This window comes from Dama dama, chromosome 19, assembly GCF_033118175.1.
Source record: "Dama dama isolate Ldn47 chromosome 19, ASM3311817v1, whole genome shotgun sequence".
Lineage (NCBI taxonomy): Eukaryota > Metazoa > Chordata > Mammalia > Artiodactyla > Cervidae > Dama > Dama dama.
Window position 1 is genome coordinate 42,588,762 of NC_083699.1, and position 23,143 is coordinate 42,611,904.

Below are 23,143 nucleotides of genomic sequence, written 5' to 3' on the forward strand. Positions count from 1 at the left end.
ATATGCCAGCAAATTTGGAAAACTCAGCAGTGGCCACAGGACTGGAAAAGGTGAGTTTTCATTCCAATCCCAAAGAAAGGCAATGCCAAAGAATGTTCAAACTATGACATAATTGCACTCATCTCACATGCTAGCAAATAAGTGCTCAAAATTCTCAAAGTCAAGTTTCAATGGTATGTGAACCATGAACTTCCAGATGTTCAAGCTGGATTTAGAAAAGGCAGAGGAACCAGAGGTCAAATTGCCAAATCCATAGGATCATCAAAAAAGTAAGAGAGTTCCAGAAAAACATCTACTTCTGTCTCATTGACTACGCCAAAGCTTTTGATAGTGTGGATCGCAACAAACTGTGGACAATTCTTAAAGAGATGGGCATGCCAAACCACTTTACCTGCTTCCTGAGAAATCTGCATCAGGTCAAGAAGCAACAGTTAGAACTGGACATGGAACAACAGACTAGTTCCAAATAGGGAAATGAGTATATCAGGGCTGTATATTGTCACCCTGCTGATTTAACTTATATGCAGAGTACATCATGCAAAATCCCAGGCTGAAAGAAGCACAAGCTGGGATCAAGATTGCCAGCAAAAATTTCAGTAGCCTCAGTTATGCAGATGACACCACCCTTATGGCAGAAAGCAGAGAACTAAAGAGCCACTTGATGAAAGTGAAAGAGGAGTGAAAAAGTTGGCTTAAAACTCAACATTGAAAATACTAAGATCATGGCATCTGGTCCCATCACTTCATGGCAAATAGATGGGGAAACAATGAAAACAGTGAAAGATTTTATTTGGGGGGCCTCCAAAATCACTGCCGATGATGACTGTAGCCATGAAATTAAAAGACGCTTACGCCTTGGAAGAAAAGTTATGACCAACCTAGACAGCATATTAGAAAGCAGAAACATTACATTGCCAACAAAGTCGCGTCTATTCAAGGCTATGGTTTTTCCAGTGATCATGTATGGATATGAGAATTGGACTAAAAAGAAAGCTGAACACTGAAGAATTGATGCTTTTGAACTGTGGTATTGGAGAAGACTCTTGAGAGTCCCTTGGACTGCAAGGAGATCCAACCAGTCAATTCTAAAAGAAATCAGTCCTGAATATCATTGGAAGGACTTATGCTGAAGCTGAAACTCCAATATCTTGACCACCTAATGTGAAGAACTGACTCATTGGAAAAGACCTTGATGCTGAGAAAGATTGAAGGTGGGAGGAGAAGGGGATGACAGAGGATAAAATGGTTGGATGGCATACCAACTTGACGGACATGAGTTTGAGCAAACTCCGGGAGTTGGTGATGGACAGGGAAGCCTGAAGTACTGCATTCCATGGGGTTGCAAAGGGTCAAATACAACTGAGCAACTGAACTGAACTGAACTGAAATTATAGCCTAATAAACCTGACACCTGACTTAACTTTTAAATTTCTTTTTGTGTGGAGGTGTCATGCATATTTGTCAGACATTTTTCTTAAATGCTTTACATTTTTGATAGTATTTAAGATATTATATTTTTTAAATTCAGTATTGCACCATTTATTAATCACAAAATTATGGTTAATTTTTATGATATCTATTAAGTTCCAAGAAACATGCTGAAGTGTTACATTATTCTATTCTATTTTTAAATGCTTTTGGATTTTTCTCTATATACAATTATCTCATTGGTGGATTATAAACATTTTGTTTATTCCTAAAAATTAAATAGCTAAGAAAGTAAATTTCATAGATTATATGCCATTTACTTAAGTCCACATGGCTTGAAAGTTCCAGAACTATAACTCCAACACTGCTCTTTCAAATGAAAATCCCAGAACATTCTTCGTGTTTTACTTTTATTATTTATTTGCTTTCATTACTTCATTTCAGGTATTTTTGTATTGGATGTGTATTGTTTGTGGCATCCCAGGTGAAACCAGTGGTAAAGAACCCACCTGGCAATGCAAGAGATTAAAGAGAGCTGGATCCCTGAGTTGGGAAGATTCCCTGGTGGAGGGTGAGGCAACCCACTCCAGTATTCTTGCCTGGAGAGTCCTATGGACAGAAGTCTGGAGGGTTAAGGTCTATAGTCACACAGAGACAGACATGATTGAAGCAACTTAGCATGCACGCACATGTATTGTTTGGAAGTCTCATTTCTGCTTGCCCAGCACCCAGTAAACATTTTCTATTAATAAATTCTGAATTTCCATAAAGAAAATACCCAGTGCTGCATTCTGTCTGTGGTTTTGGGTGGAGTTGGGGTGTGCACATCTCAGAGAAGCACAGATTCTTCTACAATAAAGGGTTGAGGGATCAACACATGACTCACTCCAGGCTTATCATCAGTCTTTGTAATTTAACAGGAAGTATTAGAAAGAGAAACACTCTTCCTCACTAGGTTTAATGTGTGAGCTTGTCAGAGACTGCTCGGTGGGGAGAATCTCTTTGAAGATGAGGCAATAACACAGAACAGCTGAATTGAGCGACAGAGACAGACTTCTGATGGCACCTTTGATTCCATTTTCCTGATAGCTAAATTTGTCCCTGGAGTTTTCAGTTATGTGAAACAATAAATTAACTTTTTTTTTTTTTTTTTTTTGCTTGAACTGATTTCAGTATGAGAGTATCCTCTGATTTACTGAGGCATCAAATAAAACATTGACCTAGAAACTGAGAGGTCTTACATGTAAGGCATAGATAGCATCAAGGGCCTCACAGATTTATAAAGAAGAGAAAGAATGCACATAAATTTATAAATTTATTATGATAATAACTTTTCTACATTGTCTCAATGTCTGATTACCTCACTTTTGAGACCATTTGTAATAATAAACTGTATTAGATAAATGTGAACCATTCCTTCATTCGAGCCAAGAAGCAAAAATATACTTCCCATTCTACCAGACATAGGGAGAAAAAAGTTGGAGTAAATCTTTATCTGACTAAAAAGATATAGTCCTAAAAAACTCAGATACAGATTTTACTTAATGGCAATGGCATATTTTTGGACTTAGATCTAGATTCTCTAAGCATTTTGAATGTTAAAGATCAGAAGAAGAAGATAGGATTCTAAACATTTAAAAATAAACAGCTTTAACATCTTTGGGGAAAAGCACAAGATTTGCTAACTAAAGCAGCAAATAAAACCAAGGATCTTCTCAGAATCACAAACCTCTCTCATTTCTGTTAATCATTCTATTGCCAAATAAAATGCTGAAAAAATAAAAGTCAAAATCTATGCATTGAAAATATTATTACATGACAGTTTTTTAAATGCCATAAGTTATAAATCAGCCAAAATCTATGGGCTAACTTAATCCCAAATGACATTTAACATTTTCAACCCAGCAAAAGATTAATTGAGTAATTTTTAGGCTATACCAATGTAAAATGGGGGAAGAAATTTAATGACTTTGAGGGAGTTAAATTGTGAAAATTTATGCCTGTAAATACAGATAAAATGCCAATCTCTGTATATAAATAAAGTATATAAATTGACCAAGATCAAGTATGTCTTTGACATGTTGTTTTACAGACTTGCATTAGAACTATAGAATAATTCAAAGACAATTGGCACCCTCATAATGTCAAGTGTTATGATCCATGAACATGAATTCATAAATCATGAATCCATTATGTTCTCTGATTTCTTTCATCAATGTTTTGTAATTTTGAGGCTACACATCCTTTAAATGTTTTATTACATTTATGCATAAGAATTTTATTTTGAGGGAACAGTTGTAAATTGTACTTGTAAAAAATGTGGATTTTCATGTGTGTTTTAGTATATAAAAATATTATTGATTTTCATGTGCCACTCATGAATCCTGCAACCATATGGAAGTCCCTGAATAGTTCTAATAATCTTTTTGTAGATTCCTTGAGATTTTCAATATAGAAAATCATATCATGTGGAAAAAGGAACAATTTGTTTCTTTTATTTTTTTTCTCACTTCATTCCACTGATTAGAAGTTCTAGTTTAATATAAGTAGTGAGTGCAGACATTTTCATCTTTATTCTAATCAGAGGGAAAATATTTGGACCTTCATTTTTTTTTAAATTAATTTGTTTTTATTGAAGTATAGTTGATTTACAATGTTTCATTACTTTCAGATGAACAGCGAAGTGATTCAGTTATACATAAATATGTGTGTGTGTGTGTGTGTGTGTGTGTGTGTGTGTGTGTGTAGTCCTGGACTTCTGCTTGTTAGTTTTTAAATTACTGAATCAATTGCAGTCCTGATAATTGATCTGTTCATATTTTCTATTCTTTCTAGTTTACTCTTAAGGGTTATACCTTTCTAAGAAGTTGACCATTTCTTCTAGCTTGCCCATTCCTTTGGTATATAGTTGTTCATAATGCTTCCCTAGTGGCCCAGTGGTAAAGAATCCCCCTGACATGCAGGAGAGGTGGGTTTGATCCCTGGGTCAGGAAGATCTCCTGGAGAAGGAAATGATAACCCACTCTAGTTTTCTTGCCTGGGAAAATCCCATGGAGAGAGGATCCTAGTGGTCTACAGTCCATGAGGTCACAAAAGAGCTGGACACAATTAAGTCACTAAACAACAAATTGCTCATAATAGTGTCCTATGGTCCTCTGTATTTCTCTGGTGCTGGTTGTTGTAGCTTCTTCTTTTTCATTTCTGATTTTATTGTTTTGGGCCCTCTCCCTTTTTTTCTTGATGAGTCTGGATAAAAGTTCATCAATTTTATTTATCTTTTCAAAAACCAGTTCTGAGGTTCATAGATCTATTTTATTTTATTCATTATTTAGTGCACCTTTCATTTATTTCTGCTCTGATCTTTATTATGTCTTTCCTTCTACTAACTAGATTTTGTTTTCTTATTTTTCTAGTTGCTTTAGATGTGAGGTTAGGTTGTTTATTTGAGATCTTTCTTATTTCCTGAGATAAGTTTGCATTGCTATAAACTTCCCTCTTAGAACTGCTTTTACTCTGCCACATAGATTTGGAATCACCTTGTTTTCATTTTCACTTGTCTCTAGATTTTTTTACTCCCTGTTTAACTTCTTCAGTGATCCATTGGTTGTTTAATAGCATATTGTCCAGCCTCCATGTGTTTGTATTTATGCAGATTTTTTTTTTCTTGTTCAGTTCAGTTCAGTCGCTCATTCGTGTCCAACTCTGTGCGACCCCATGAACCGCAGCACTCCAAGCCTCCCTGTCCATCACCAACTCCCAGTGTCCACCCAAACCCATGTCCAATGAGTCGGTGACGCCATCCAGTCATCTTATTCTCTGTTGTCCCCTTCTCCTCCTGCCCTCAATCTTTCCCAGCATCAGGGTCTTCTCAAATGAGTCAGCTCTTCACATCAGGTGGCCAAAGTATTGGAGTTTCAGCTTCAACATCAGTCCTACCAATGAACACCCAGGACTGATCTCCTTTATGATGGACTGGTTGGATCTCCTCTCAGTCCAAGGGACTCTCAAGAGTCTTCTCCAACACCACAGTTCAAAAGCATCAATTCTTCAGCACTCAACTTTCTTTCTAGTCCAACTCTCACATCCACACATGACCACAGGAAAAACCATAGCCTTGACTAGACAGACCTTTGCCGACAAAGTAATGTCTCTGCTTTATAATATGCTGTCTAGGTTGGTCAAAACTTGCCTTTGAAGGAGTAAGCGTCTTTTAATTTCATGGCTGCAATCACCATCTGCAGTGAATTTGCAGCCCCCAAAATGAAGTCAGCCACTGTTTCCACTGTTTCCTCATCTATTTGCCATGAAATGATGGGACTGGATGCCGTGATCTTAGTTTTCTGAATGTTGAGTTTTAAGCCAACTTTTGCACTCTCCTCTTTCACTTTCATCAAGAGGCTCTTTAGTTTTTCTTCACTTTCTGCCATAAGGATGGTGTCATCTGCATATCTGAGGTTATTGATATTTCTCCCGGCAATCTTGATTCCAGCTTGTGCTTCCTCCAGCCCAGCGTTTCTCAGCATGTACTCTGCATATAAGTTAAATAAGCAGGGTGACAATATAAAGCCTTGACATACCCCTTTTCCTATTTGGACCCAGTCTGTTGTTCCACGTCCAGTTCTAACTGTTGCTTCCTGACCTGCATACAGGTTTCTCAAGAGGCAGGTCAGGTGGTCTGTTATTCCCATCTCTTTCAGAATTTTCCACAGTTTGTTGTGATCCACACAGTCAAAGGCTTTGGCATAGTCAAGAAAGCAGAAATAGATGTTTTTCTGGAACTCTCTTGCTTTTTCAATGATCCAGCGGATATTGGCAATTTGATCTCTTATTCCTCTGCCTTTTCTAAAATCAGCTTGAACATCTGGAAGTTCACAGTTCACATATGGCTGAAGCAGGGCTTGGAGAATTTTAAGCATTAATTTACTAGCGTGTGAGATGAGTGCAATTGTGCAGTAGTTTGAGCGTTCTTTGGCATTGCCTTTCTTAGGGATTGGAATGAAAACTGAGCTTTTCCAGTCCTGTGGCTACTGCTGAGTTTTCCAAATTTGCTGGCATATTGAGTGCAGCACTTTCACAGTGTCATCTTTCAGGATTTGAAATAGCTCAACTGGAATTCCATTGCCTCCACTAACTTTGTTCGTAGTGATGCTTTCTAAGGCCCACTTAACTTCACATTCCAGGAACTGGCTCTAGGTGAGTGATCACACCATTGTGCTTATCTGGGTTGTGAAGATCTTTTTTGTACAGTTCTTCCATGCATTCTTGCCACCTCTTCTTAATATCTTCTGCTTCTGTTAGGGCCCTACCATTTCTGTCCTTTATTGAGCCCATCTTTGCATAAAATATTCCTTTGGTATCTCTAATTTTCTTGACATGATCTCTAGTCTTTCCCATTCTGTTGTTTCCCTCTATTTATTTGCATTGACTGCATAGGAAGGCTTTCTTTTCTTCCTTTGCTATTCTTTGGAACTCTGCATTCAAATGGGTATATCTTTCCTTTTCTCCTTTGCTTTTCACTTCCCTTCATTTCACAGCTATTTGTAAGGCCTCCTCAGATAACCATTTGGCCTTTTTGCATTTCTTTTTCTTGGGGATGATCTTGATTCCTGTCTCCTGTACAATGTCACGAACCTCTGTCCATAGTTCATCAGGCACTATGTCTATCGATCTAGTCCCTTAAATCTATTTCTCACTTCCACTGTATAGTCATAAAGGATTTGATTTAGGTCATACCTGAATGGTCTAGTGGTTTTTCTCCACTTTCTTCAATTTAAGTCTGAATTTGTCAATAAGGAGTTCATGATCTGAGCCACAGTCAGCTCCCAGTCTTGTTTTTGCTGGCTGTATAGAGCTTCTCCATCTTTGGCTGCAAAGAATATAATCAATCTGATTTCGGTGTCAGCCATCTGGTGATGTTCATGTGTAGAGTCTTCTCTTGTGTTGTTGGAAGAGGGTGTTTGTTATGACCAGTGAGTTCTCTTGGCAGAACTTTATTAGCCTTTTCTGCCCTGCTTCATTCTGTACTCCAAGGTGAAACTTGCCTGTTACTCCATGTGTTTCTTTACTTCCTACTTTCGCATTCCAGTCCCCTATAATGAAAAGGACATCTTTTTTGAGTGTTAGTTCTAGAAGGTCTTGTAGGTCTTCATAGAACTTTTCAACTTCAACTTCTTCAGCGTTACTGGTCGGGGCATAGGCTTGGATTACCATGGTATTAAATGGTTTGCCTTGTGAACGAACAGAGATCATTCTGTTGCTTTTCGAGTTTGCATCCAAGTACTGCATTTCGGTCTCATTTCTTGTCTATGATGGCTACTCAATTTCTTCTAAGGGATTCCTGCCATAGTAGTAGATATAATGGTCATCTGAGTTAAATTCACCCATTCCAGTCCATTTTAGTTCGCTGATTCCTAGAATGTTGATAGTCACTCTTGTCATCTCCTGTTTGACCACTTCCAACTTACCTTGATTCATGGACCTAACATTACAGGTTCCTATGCAATATTGCTCTTTACAGCATTGAACCTTGCTTATATCACCAGTCCCATCCACAACTGGGTGTTGTTTTTGCTTTGGCTCCATCCCTTCATTCTTTCTGGAGTTATTTCTCCACTGATCTCCAGTAGCATATTGGGCACCTACTGACCTGGGGAGTTCCTCTTTCAGTATCCTATCATTTTGCCACTTCATACTGTTCATGGGGTTCTCAAGGCAAGAATACTGAAGTGGTTTGCCGTTCCCTTCTCCAGTGGACCACATTGTGTCAGACCTCTCCACCATGACCTGTCCGTTTTGGGTGGCCCCACATGGCATGGCTTAGTTTCATTGAGTTAGACAAGGCTGTGGTCAGTGTGATCAGATTGACCTGTTGTCTGTGATTGTGGTTTCAGTCTGTCTGCCCTCTGATGCCCTCTCTCAGTGCCTATCATCTTACTTGGGTTTCTCTTACCTTGGATGTGGGGTATCTCTTCACGGCTACTCCAGCAAAGCGCAGCTGCTGCTCCTTACCTGGGATGTGGGGTAGCTCCTCTCGGCCTTTTTTATTTTTTCTTGTAGTTGATTTCTAATGTCATTGTGTTGTGATCAAAAAAAAAAAAATACTTGATATGATTTTAGCTTTCTTAAATTTATTGAGACTTCTTGTGGCCCAGTGTGTGATCTATCTTGAAAACAAGTCTTCCACCCTTGCTGCATGATGATAGCTGGAAATTTCACCATGTGCTCTTTATCGGGTTGCAGTAACTCCTCTCTATTACTGACAAGTTTAGTTTTAGTCATGAATTAATGCTGGATTTTCTAAAATGCTTTTTCTTTGTCAAATGATATGTGACTTGATTTTTCTTTTTCAGCTTATTGATATGGTGAATTAAATCGATTGATTTTCAAATGTTGAAGCAGGCTTTCACAGCTGTAGTAGATTTCACTTAATAATCATGTATTTTTCTTTTTATATATTTCTGGTTTCATTTTTTCTAAGATTTTGTTGACAGTTTGTATGTGTAAGCTCATGGGAGATACTGATCTGTAGATTTTTTCTTTCCTCTTTCCTTTCTTTTTATTTTGTACCGTCTTCACCTGATTTTGATATCATGTTGATACTAGGTAGTATTAGTGAGAGTAGCTCAGTCATGTCCGACTCTTTGAGAACCCATGAACTAAATAGTCCATGAAATTCTCCAGGCCAGAATACTGGAGTGGGTAACCTTTCCCTGCTCCAGGAGATCTTCCCAACCCAGGGAGCAACCCAGGTCCCTTGCACTTCAGGCAGATTCTTTACCATCTGAGCAAAAAGGAAAGCTCATAGAATGTGTTGGGAAATGTTCTATGCTCTTTTATATTCTGGAAGAGATTGTATTGTTGGGTTATATTGTTGGTATTGCTTCAAAAGATTGTCTGAAGAGATTGAGATTGCTGGATCATTGAAAAAACAGAGTTCCAGAAAAACATCTACTTCTGTTTTACTGACTTTACCAAAGACTTTGATTGTGTGGATCACAACAAACTGTGGAAAATTCTGAAAGAGATGGGAATAACAGACCACCTGACCTGCCTCTTGAGAAATCTGTATGCAGGTCAGGAAGCAACAGTTAGAACTGGACGTGGAACAACAGACTGGGTCCAAATAGGGAAAGGGGTATGTCAAGGCTTTATATTGTCCCATGCTCATTTATTTAACTTATATGTAGAGTATATCATGCAAAATGCTGGGCTGGAGGAAGCACAAGCTGGAATCAAGATTGCCAGGAGAAATATCAATAGCTTCAGATATGCAGATGACACCACCCTTATGGCAGAAAGTGAAGAGGAACTAAAGAGCCTCTTGATGAAAGTGAAAGAGAAGAGAGAAAAAGTTGGCTTAAAAGTCAACATTCAAAAAACTAAGATCATGGCATCTGGTCCCATCACTTCATAGCAAATAGATGGTGAAATGATGGAAACAGTGACAGACTTTATTTTTTGGGGCTTCAAAATCACTGCCAATGGTGACTGCAGCCATGAAATTAAAAGATGCTTGCTCCTTGGAAGAAAAGTTATGACCAACCTAGACAGCATATTAGAAAGCAGAGACATTACTTTGCCAACAAAGGTCCGTCTAGTCAAGGCTATGCTTTTTCCAGTCAGTCAGTCAGTTCAGTCGCTCAGTCGTGTCTGACTCTTTGCAACCCCATGAACCGCAGCACGCTAGGCCCCCCTGTCCATCACCAACTCCTGGAGTCCACCCAAACCCATGTCCATTGAGTCAGTGATGCCATCCAACCATCTCATCCTCTGTTGTCCCCTTCTCTTCCTGCCCTCAATCTTTCCCAAAATCAGGGTCTTTTCCAATGAGTCAGCTCTTCACATCAGGTGGCCAAAGTATTTCCAGTAGTCGCGTATAGATGAGAGCTAGATTATAAAGAAAGCTGAGTGCTGAAGAATTGATGTTTTTGAACTACTGTATTGGCGCAGACTCTTGAGTGCCCCTTGGACTGCAAGGAGATGCAACCAGTCAATCCTAAAGGAAATCAGCCCTGAATATTCATTGGAAGGACTGATGCTGAAGCTGAGACTCCAATATATTGGCCATTTCATGCAAAGAATTGACTAATTGGAAAAGACCCTGATGCTAGAAAAGATTGAAGACAGGAAGAGAAGGGGATGACAGAGAATGAGATGGTTGGATGGCATACTGACTTGATGAACATGAGTTTGAGCAAGCTCTGGGAGTTGGTGGTGGACAGGGAAGCCTGGCATGCTGCAGTCCATTGGGTTGCAAAGAGTTGGACATGACTGAGCGACTGAACTGAACTGAACTGAGAGATTGTATAAAATTGTTGTATTTAACTGTTTGGTAAATTTTTTTCAGTGAAACATCCAGGTCTTGTTTCTCTTTGGAGAGCTTTTAAATTACAAATTCAATTTCTTTAAAGTTAGTAGGATTATTTTAGTTGACTATTTCATCTTTATTGAGCCTTAATATTTTGTGGATTTTGAGAAATGTGTCTATTTCTTCTAAACTGAATTTATGATTAGAAAATTGTAGTATTCTCTCATGCTTTCAATGACTATAAGATCTGTAATAATACTTCTTGTCCCATTATTGATATTAGCTATTTTTATCTTTTCTATTATTTTATTTGTCAGACTTAAGTAGAGCTTTATCAGTTTTATTTTTTCCCGATGCATCATCTTCTTTTCCTTTGATTTTCTTGTTTTCATTTGCATTGATTTCTGCTTGTGTCTTTATTATTTTTTTCTTATTCTTGTTTTGGGTATTTTTTTATCATACTTGGTTTCTTTTTTTTTTTTTAAGTAGAAGCTTAACATTATTGATTGAAGGCTTTAGTTGAATCTCAAATATTTTAATATGCTGTTTTTTCATTTTTATTTAGTTCTAGATATATTTTATTTACTTTGAGATTTCCTCCTTGACCCATAGATTATTTAGGGTATTACCATGTCTAGAAAGGCCTTCCCCAGTGCCTCAGTGGCAAACAATCTGCCTGCAATGCAGCAGACATGGGTTTGATCCCTGGGTCAGGAACATCCCCTGGAAAAGGAAATGACAACCGATGCCAGTATTCTTGCCTGGAAAAATCCTGTGGACAGAGGAGTCTGGTGGGCTATTGTCCATGGAGTCATGGAAGAGTCAAAAATGACTTAGCAACTAAACAGCAACAACATTATAGAGAATTTCCACTTGGCTTTCTGTTATCAACTTCTACTTGATTATTATTTTAATAGAATATAATATAAAGTTTACAAGTAGTTTTCATTTGTTGAGGTTTGCTTTGTGGCCCAGGATATGGTTTATATCAGTGAATATTCCATTGGACTTGAGAAATAAAGTGTATCCTGCTATGTGTATCACCATACATAAACTACTAAGTTGAAATCAGATGAAGTAAATATATACATACTGCTTCAATTCAGTTCAATTCAGTCTTTATCTTTTGAGTATCTGATAAAATTGTCCAAGAAAATCTATTGATAACAATAATTATAAAATGGTGATAATCAGAGATTTCCAATTGATTGAGAAGATAAGGTTTTTATAGAAAGAGTGTATTTTTGTCAGACATTAAATAATGAGTTAAACTTCAACATATGAGATTTGAAGGAAAGGTATTTTGGGTTTGTTTATGTAGGGCATGGAAAGAGAGGAGAAGGGAAGGAGTTTGATCATCTACTCTTCCAGTATATAGGATTCTACTAATCAAATGCTAAACAGAACCAGATCAAAACAATGGACATTGATACAAAAAGATTCCAGATCTCATGACTCTGATGTTTTATGTTTTTCCTTCTTGGGAAAGCTCTCTTCTAAGGCTATTAAAAGTCAATAATTTACAGAATGTTAATACAAAATTAGACTTTGGGGAAATAAAAAGTCTAGGTCTGTGAATGTTTCACAACAATAGTTGATTTCCATTTGAAGGAAAAGAGAAAGACCTGTTACAAACTGTATAAATTATAAAATGCCATGGCAGGTAAGAATAAAAAATTCAAGCCTTTGGGTTAAAGAACCAAAAGTTTTTCTGGTAAATAAGAGGAAACATAATTCCCCTAGAATTTAAACATGTATTAAGAAATTATAGAACATATTAACCATATAGTTTTTCCTGTTGCAGCAAGCAAGTTAAAGTATGAGAATCACTAGAATTAGTCATAGCATGTAGGGAAATTGAAAGATACAGGATACTTTATGCCAAAAGATAAAGTAACATTTCTTATTTGCTCAAATTTTACATATCCACTATTTATATTTTGCACATGAAAGTAGACAGTTAAAGACATGCATTGTACAATGTTATAGTACAAACAGTACTTTGTTCCCTTTAAAGGACTAAAACATATTTCACTGTATTTATATTCCACTGCATGTACATTACACTGCATATCTTCTTTGGTAAGGTGTTCGTTAAGGCCTTTGGCCCATTTTAATCATATTGTTTGTTTTCTTATTGTTGTGTTTTAAGATTTTTTTCTGTATATTTTGGACAATAATACTTTTTCAGATATATCTTTTGCAGATATTGTCTCCCAGTCTATGTCTTGTCTTTTCATTCTTTTTGCAGGACATTTCACAGTGCAGAAATGTCTAATTTTAATGAAGTCAAGCTTATCAATTCATTGAAATTAACTGTTAAATTTGCAGACACATAGTAGAACAGATAGCCCTCTGTAATGCTAGTAGGTCTTATCTAATCAGCTGAAGGCCTGGGTTAAACAAGGCTGGTAAAACAAGAACAGATGGTCTTAAGAACTAAACTGAAGCATTGACTCTTCCCTGAGTCTCTACCCTGACTATCCACTCTACGGATTTTGGCACTTGTCAGCCTCCACAATGACAAACCAATTCCTTAAAATAAATCCCTTTCTATATACATATATACATACTATTGTTTCTATTTTTCCTGAGAATCCTAATTTACTCTTCCTACTTTATGACCTGGAATAAATCTCCAGGAAGAAAGTTTGTGTAATATAATGCTCACTTTTGTTTGTTTCTCTTTTTCTCAGAGACCATATTACTGTGCTGCCTGCTGTCCAATGTTTAAAAATTGCATGTTAAATATTTTACCCAGTTTTTAATGTTTTAAGGTGTGAAGGTCAAATTCAGTCCCTATTCCTTCATTAAGGCAGAACTTAAACTCTAATACATATGTTAAATAGAAAATAACTCAATTTCCATGTTCTTTAAAAACTTATTCCCTTTTTCTCTAAATATTTAAATCAATCTTTTTTCTTAATTTGTCTATTAGAAAAATGTGAATGCTTTTTATTTAACTTGAGGGAAAACAAACATTTGTTTAGAGTCAAATCAATATGAGTTCAAATGATGTTTCCTCCACCCCACTAAATGCCGTGAACATTTTATGTACTTTCTCAGAGCTTTTATTTCCTCATCTGACAACTGTGGATAATAACTGCTTCACAGATTTACTCAACACTAAACACCTGGGACACTATGTGCACTCAATAATTGCTAGTAGGGCTTCCCCAGTGGCTTAGTAGTAAAAAAAAAAAAAAAATCTGCCTTCCAGTGCAGGAAACAACGGTTAGATCCCTGGTCCAAGAAGATCTCACATGCTGCAGAGCAACTAAGCCTGTATGCCATAACTATTGAGCTTGTGTTCTAGAGCCCAGGAATCACAACTACGGAGTCTATACGCCACAGCTATGAAGCTTGAGTGTCCTAGCGCCTGGGCTCCACAACAAGAGATGCCACCCCAATGAGAAGTCCACATACTGCAACTAGAGAGTAGCCCCCACTCACTGCAACTAGAGAAAAGCCCATGTGGCAATGAAGACCCATCACAGCCAAAAATACATAAATAAAACTGCAAAAAAAAATTCTAGTATGCTAGCACACATTTATGAGAAATTTCCTACTTTACTCCTCTATCCAAATGGATACAGAAAGCAAAGCAATATTTATTCCAAGTCTATGTTTTCAAGCCACATTCAGTCTAGGGGTAGGTACCTGGTGGTTATAAGAGATTTAAAACTGAGAATGTTCATGTAGAAACCATGTTTCCTACAAAAATATACCAGAGACAAGAAGACAAAGAGACAGAGAAAATTCCCAAGATGGGAAAATATTTCTAATAAATGTTCAATTATTTGGATTCAATTATTTCTAAGGCCCAGAGACCAGCTGCATTCTATTCCATGATTTCTATAAGACATTTCGCTACCCTTACAATTGAAGTAAGAAATGGCAACATACTCCTGTATTCTTGGAAATTCCAAGGACAGCGGAGCCTGGTGGGCTGCAGTCTATGGGGTCACAAAGAGTTGGACACAACTTAGCATATATGCACACACCCTTACAGTAAATGTTTACTTTGGCTTAAGTTAGATTAAATTTGGCTTTTGGACTTTCAATAATATTATTTATCATTTCTTCAACCTTGAATTTTTTTGTTCCCTTGGGAATTTTAATCACATATTTCACCTTTTGCAATAACCCAGGTTATAACTCACTCCTTAATATTATGTAAAATATAAAGGAGATAGATTTTATACCAAATATATTGTTTTAAATGAGTTGCAGTGTAGAAGTCAGCATAATTACAAAGTGATCAGCAAAACTATTCCTCAGATAAATATATTTTATAAGCCTTTCCATGTCTCCACTTGTACTGTTTCTTATAATCCTTAATTATAAATTACTTTAATTATAGTCCAACTTTTTATATAGAGAAAGTAATAAAATATGGATCTTATTCACAAAACAAATAAATTCAGAGTAAACTATGTAAATGCAAAACAAGTTTCTAATGTAACAAAAAATGTAGCAGTGATATGCCTCAATTATACCTAAATAAGTACTGCATAGAGTACTACTCAACATTAATTCAGATCATGAATATCTTGCCGTAATAATAGAAACTCCCAGGGAACATTTTTGATATACCATTAAGTATCTTCAGGAAAGACCCAAACTGGATTACACAGACTCAAATATCTAGAAACAACATAAAGAAAATATCTAATGCAGAATCCTGCTTTCAAGTGTTATCATCAGCCTTTATTTTGCACATGGGTAACTTTGACCTAAAAGCATAAGATGCTTCAATCAAAGTCACAAGACTTAAAAATGAAGCCATGGCAAGTATGTATAGCTCATCTATTTATTCATTCAAATATTCACATAACAAGTAACTATGCACTGAGTCCTTCCTGTGTGTCAGTCACTGTGGTAATTGCTATGCATAAGTAGCACATTAACCTGACAGATTATTGGAACTCACAATTCTTATTTAAAAAAAACACACAACTCTTCTACATACATTATTTTAATAGAACTTTAATTACACATGATGGACTCACAGATTCTTATTTCAATCAATAGATTATGACTCAGTATTATTACTTCTTAATTTAATGTTCAAAGTTTCACAGATTTGTTCAGTGAAAGCCTTTAAAACTGAATTTTATGTGCATTTGTCTTACAATTGTGACTAGTAAGGATCTTCTTACCTCCTGGTATAGGAAATTGTTTCAGGATTCTTCTGAATACTTCCAGACCCAGCTCTGGAATTAGGCATTTCTCCAAAGATCCCTGGTTCTTCTTAGTGGATAATAATTTTGGGGAACCAAAATATGGGTGTTTGCTACTCATGTAATCATTGCTAGGTATCTTCTGGTCAGATACCCTGACACAGATCCAACATCAAATCTATGGTATTTTTGCCAAAATTCACAACATGATTCTAATCATGAAAAAACAGCTGAAAAGCCCAAACTGAGACATTTTACTAAATAAATCGTTTACATTCGTCAAAATATGGTAAGCCAATGAATGAAAAAGAAAGATTGAGGAGATATACTACTCAAAGGGAAACTAAAAGAAACGATAATAATGTACATTATGATCATGAATTAGATCTTGCTACAGATAAAATAAATAAACATAAAACTATATGAGTATAGCTTCTCTGGTGGCTCAGACGGCAAAGAATCTGCCTGCAAGGCAGGAGACCCGGGTTCAATCACTGGATTGGGAAGATAACCCTGGAGAAGGAATTGGGAACCCACTCCAATATTCTTGTCTGGGGAAATCCATGGACAGAGGGGCCTGGCAGGCTACAGTTCATGGAGTTGCAGAGTCAGACACAACTGAGCAACTTTCACTTTCAAGTACAGTAGTGATTAGTGCTAACACAGAAGTGTATGAGATCAATGTTCTATTTTTATTTATAAGGAAGTGAAAATAAATAAAATGCATGATAAGAGAAATATAATTTACTATATGAAATTCCCTAGCAGTGGTATGATATACTAAATAGCAGTATATATAGACACACAGAAATGGACACAAGTTCAATACCCAGCCTTACCAAATTATCAAATTCCAGCCTTCTCATTTTTGAGTATGTGATTTACATTCACTCTCACTAACTGTGAGTTGTGAAAATGTTTTAAAAGCTTTAGTGCATTTTACAATTAATAACCATTGCTAAACCTAGGTTAACTTTGGCATTTTTCTTTCTTTGACTCAATCCTGGTATCCTAAGGCCACAGCTCAGAATATTACCCAGTTCCCCACAACCCCAAAGTAACTTAAAATACCTTCTTCATTAGGTTTCTGCACTACAGAATTTGCATTATTTTCTGTATGTTATGGCATAGACTGCAAGTAAATTGATGATAAGAAGTATGTCTTCCTTATCTTCATCTCTTGCTAACGAAAAGCACAGTATTGGGAACAAAAGCTGGACTCAGTAGTATTTGCTGAGTGAATGAATGGCTTTGCATAGGTGGAAACTCCATTGTATTAGACCTCCAAATATCTCACTATTTTATCTTAGGAAAATCAGCAGAGCACTCTGATTCCTATTTTCTCACCTATAAAATCAAAAAAATATATACGCTTTAAATGGTTCTTGTGAGTCAATGAAAGTAATGGGCCTGAATGAACTTAACAAGTGTAGTATGTCATGTGTATCAGTTTCCTGGTGCTATCATAGCAAATTACCACAAGCTTGGTGGCAAAAAACAACAGAAACTTATTTTCTCATAGTCCTAGTGTTCAGAGGACTTCCCTGGTGGCTCAGAATCCATGCTAAAGAATCCACCTGTAATGCGGGAGACCTGGGTTTGATCTCTAGGTTGGGAAGATGCCCTGGAGAAGCATATGGCAACCCACTCTAGTATTCTGGCCTGGAGAATCCCTATGAAAGAGTAGCCTAGCGGGCTACAGACCATGGGGTTGCAAAGAATTGAAAATGAGTGAGCAACTAAGCATACAGAGTCTAGAAGTCCAAAATCTCGGTGTTGGCAGGATTGGTTCCTTCTGAAGTCTCTCTGTAGGAATCTATTCCGTGCTACTTTCCTAACTTTTGGTAACTTCAGCAATCTTTGGTATTCCTTGCTTGTACATGAATCGATTCAACCTGTCTTTGTCTTGCATGGCTTACCTTTGTGACCCTGTCTCTGTCTCTTCTTTTTTGTCCCTTTATAAAAGCATTCATGATTGTATTTAGAATATTAAAAAAAAAAAAAGGAAAAGGAAAAAAAAATTCACTCATTTCCTGAATGGAATACAAAGTTGCTTTTATGCTTTGAGTCTTAGCTGTTGATAGTGTCCCAGCGTTTGGATGGAGTTGATGTGGTTCTCACTGCCTCTGGTGGTACCCCATACAAAGTTCTATAAATGATAATAGCTGGCACCTAACTCTGTGTAGTAAAAAAAGTTGGTGCCATTGGTGGGAGTAAGCAGTAGCAGCTTTTTAAATTTCTGTAGAAATTGCCCATTAGAAATACTTTAAAATAGAACTACCATGTGATCCAGCAAGCCACTGCTAGGTACATATTTCCTGAACAGATATCTGTACCCACATGTTTAAATAAAGCAGAAAGAATGGATATTAAAAAAGAAAAAAGAAAAGAAAGAAGGGAGGGAAGAAAAGGAAGGAAGGAGAAGAAAATATGTGACATCAGCATACTCCCATTTTACTCTATTAGGTGTATCACCTTGAATTACATAACTTTTTAAAAAGTATACAATTTCCCAGGTCTCCCATATTGCAGGTGGATTCTCTAACAGCTGAGCTACAAGGGAAGCCCACAGTTTACCTTAGACAACTCCAAAAGAAGATATAATTGACTTTAAGTAGTTTTCTCTGAAAATATTTTTATAAAAGTAGGAAAGTATAATACTATAAAATTTCCCTCATCTTTTACAGGGATCTACCATCGCTATTGAGAGTCCCTTGGACTGCAATGAGATCCAACCAGTCCATCCTAAAGGAGATCAGTCCTGGGTGTTAACTGGAAGGACTGATGCTGAAGCTGAAACTCCAATACTTTGGCCACCTCATGCGAAGAGTTGACTCATTGGAAAAGACCCTGATGCTGGGAGGGATTGGGGGTAGGAGGAGAAGGGGACGACAGAGGATGAGATGGCTGGATGGCATTACTGACTCGATGGACATGAGTTTGAGTAAACTCCGGGAGTTGGTGATAGACAGGGAGGCCTGGTGTGCTGTGATTCATGGGGTTGCAAAGAGTTGGACACAACTGAGCGACTGAACTGACTGACTGACTGACCATTGCTATCCTCATGGCTGAAAGGAAAATCAATTTTATTGCAGAAAGAACTTCATGACATTAAAGAACTTAATTCTGAGTTTAAAACCCTGCATATTTTCAATCTTTTAAAGGGATTTATAAAACTACATTTCTTGGAACTTGAGTTACTTTTGCTTTTGAATTAATCGATCATTTAGTTAGAAACCCATATATGCCACCTTTCTATACTAGCAAGTTCTAAAAGCTCTTCAAATACTTAAAAGATAATATGACTTAAAAAGTCACATAGATAAGTGGTTGCTTAGAACTGAGAGATTGGGAGGGAAGGGGTAATGACAGCAAATGAATGTGGGATTTCTTTTGGGTGTGGTAAGAATGTTCTAAATTGATTGCGGTGATGGTAGTACATTTCTGTGAACATACCAGAAAATCATTTAATTACACACTTTAAGAGGATGAACTTTATGGTTTGTGAATCTTATCTCAATAAAACTAATACATTTTTTATTAAAAAGTGACATAGAGATTAAACTTCTGTGACTTGTTAAAATTAAAAAAAATAATAAAATTAATTGTCTATTAGACAGAGGATGAGATGGTTGGATGGCATCAGCGACACAATGGACATGGGTTTGGGTGGACTCCGGGAGTTGGTGATGGACAGGGAGGCATGGCGTGCTGTGGTTCATGGGGTTGCAAAGAGTCGGACATGACTGAGTGACCGAACTGAACTGAACTGAGAAAAATCTTGATGATTCTAACACCTATATCAAAAAGAATACAATACTCGATCAATATATCTGCGTTTTTGCCATGCAAAGAAAAAATTATTCACATTAAATTATTAGTGTTTTATAAAGGTGAAAATGTATCCAGAATGTTCTTTGTTTTTCTAAAGAAGAGACTTCAAGTGGAAATATAGTATCTGTGTCCTCAAATATATAAAAGACACTTAGTGAATGATATTTTCACTCATGCTTCCATGTAAGTTTTTATCAAACTTAATTTAGTGTTATACCATACTACCATTTCATATCCGATCTCCAAATTATTAGCACTGTGAAGAAGTTGAAGCCAGAAGAATGAGGAAATAGTCATCACACAAAGCTTTCAACTCCGTATTAACAAAGATAATAGATTTGAAAAGAAAGACCTATCACCAAGGAAACATCAGATCCCTGAGGTTTCCATTTCCCAGAACATACCTGCAAGTCAGTACCCACCTTTCAGTTTTTATTACAAAATAAACTATTGAAATTTACTCATGCTTTTTCTTTCAGACATTTAGCTAGGTCAATATTCACTATTTCTTTTTATATTTCATTTTTCAATTCCTCCCAAGACATAATTTAGAGATATGTGGATTTGAATGAATGATGTCATTTTGATTTGTGTATTTGTAAGAATCCAAATATTCATTCATCTATAGCACCATGTTGCTATTATATCACGAACACTTATTGCAGTAATATTAATTACCCAGGGCCTGCTACATAACTTATGGTGCTGAATGCACAATCAAAGTATGTTTTCAAAAAACAAAGGAAATGTGTCATTAAAATTACTAACATTTTCCTTTCTTCAGTTGTTTTTCTCTTGACTTGTCATAGTGTTTTTTTTTTCAGTTTATTTATTCAAAGAAAGGGCCTCCCTGGTGGCTTCAGAGGATAAAGAATCTGCCCGCAGTCCCTGAGCTGGGAAGATCACCTGGAGGAGGGAATGGCAACCCACTCCAGTATTCTTTCCTGGGAAATTCCATGATCAGAAGAGACTTGTAGGGTACAGTCCATGGCATCATAAAGGGTCAAACATAACTGAGAGGTTTAACACTTTTCAAGCAAAGAAATTTAAAAGCATTGGTACACATTTGATTGTACATCTTTATATTGTACAATGCCAGACTTAATGCAAGTATAAGAGCATTTAAACTACATGCAGAATCACTGAAATTGCACAATTTGTATTTTGTACTTGGTATTGTTGTTGTTCAGTCACTCAGTCATTTCTGACTCTTTGTGAACCCATGGACTGCAGCACACCATGCTTCCCTGTCCTTCACTACCTGCCGGAGCTTGCTCAAATTCATGTCCATTGAGTCGATATTGCCATACAACCATCTTGTCCTCTGTTGTCCCCTGCTCCTGCATTCTATCTTTCCCAACATCAAGGTCTTTTCCAATGAGTCAGCTCTTTTCATCAGGTAGCCAAGTATTGGAGCTCCAGCATCAGTCCTTCCAATGGATACTAATGGTTGATTCCCTTAGGATTGACTAATTTGATCTCCTTGCAGTTCAAGGGACTCTCAAGAGTCTTCTCCAATATCAGAGTTGGAAAGCATCAGTTCTTCCATCCTCAGCCTTCTTTATGGTCCAACTCTCACACCCATACATGACTACTGGAAAAACCACAACTTTGACTAGATGGACCTTTGTTGGCAAAGTAATGTCTCTGCTTTTTAATATGCTGTCTCGGTTGGTCACAGATTTTCTTCCAAGGAGCAAGCATCTTTTAATTTCATGGCTGCAGTCACTATCTGCAGTGATTTTGGAGCCCAAGAAAATAAAGTCAACCACTGTTTCCCCTGTTTCCCCATCTATTTGCCATGAAGTAATGGGACCCAATGTCATGATCTTTGTTTTTTGAATGTTGAGGTTTTTTCCTTTTTTTTTTTTTTAACTTTTAATGCTTTACAGAATTTTGCTGTTTTCTGTCAAATCTCGACATGAATCAGCCATAGGTAGACATATATTCCCTCCCTTTTGAAACACCTCCCACCTCTCCCACACCAGCCCGCCCCTCTAGGTTGACACAGAGCCCCTGTCTGAGTTTCCTGAGCCAGACAGCAAATTCCCATTGGCTATCTGTTTTATATATGCTAATGTAAGTTTCCATGTTACTCTTTCCATACATCTCACCCTCTCCTCCCCTCCCTGCATGTCCATAAGTCTATTCTCTATATCTGTTTCTCATTGTGGCCCTGTAAATAAATTCTTCAGTACCATTTTTCTAGATTCCATATATATGTGTTAGAATATGGTATCTTTCTCTTTCTGACTCACTTCTCTCTGTATAATAGGTTCTAGGTTCATCCACCTCATTAGAACTGACTCAAATGCATTCGTTTTTAAGGCTGAGTAATATTCCATTGTGTATGTGCACCACAACTTCTTTATCCATTCATCTGTCGATGGACATCTAGGTTGCTTCCATGTTCTAGCTATTGTAAATAGTGCTGCAATGAACAATGGGATACATGTATCTCTTTTGAATGTTGAGTTTTAAGCCAGTTTTGTCACTCTCCTCTTTCACCTTCATCAAGAGGCTCTTTAGTTCCTCTTTGCTTTCTGCCATTAGAGTGGTGTTATTTGCATATCTATGGTCATATGCATGGTGTCATATGCATATCTTGATTCCAGTTTGTGCTTTATCCAGTTCAGTATTTTGCATGATGTACTCAGCATACAAGCTAAATAAGCAGGGTGACAATATACAGCATTGACATAGTTGGTGCATGTATATATAATTCATTCTTACTCGAACAGCAAAATATTGCATGAAATGAACTTGATTGATTTTATTTCACTTCTTGATATTGCATATTCTACTAACACACTCTACCTCCAGGTACTGATGAGCAATGAAAGATTGAAAAGCAAATGAATTATGTGTTACCCTATCTTTCCCTTTCTTTCTATGTCATTATTTTTAGCACAAGTGATTGACTTAAGCAAGGAAGCAAAATGAGTAGGAAAAGGACATGATGGCTTGGTCACTTATGTTTGTTAGGACACAATGGCCTTCTTTCTTCATTCAGAACGTTCTGATTCAGTTAGAAAGTATGGCTTTCCAGAGTTGTCAATGTCATCCTACTCTGTTGTAACGTAGTACACTTGTATGCACTTTGTCTTTTTTTTTATCTTTCTTTTATTTTTTTAAATTGGGATATAGTTGCTTTACCATTATGTGTATGTTTCTGCTATACAATGAAGTGAATCAGCTATATATATACACACATACATCCCCTCTCTCCCACTCACCATCCCACTCCTCTACGTCATCACAGAGCACTGAGTTGTGCTCCCTGCACTATACAGCATGTTTCCACCAGCAATCATTTTTATACATGGCAGTGCACATATGTCAGTCCTAATTTACCAATTCCTCTCACCCCTTACCCACCACTGGGTCCATA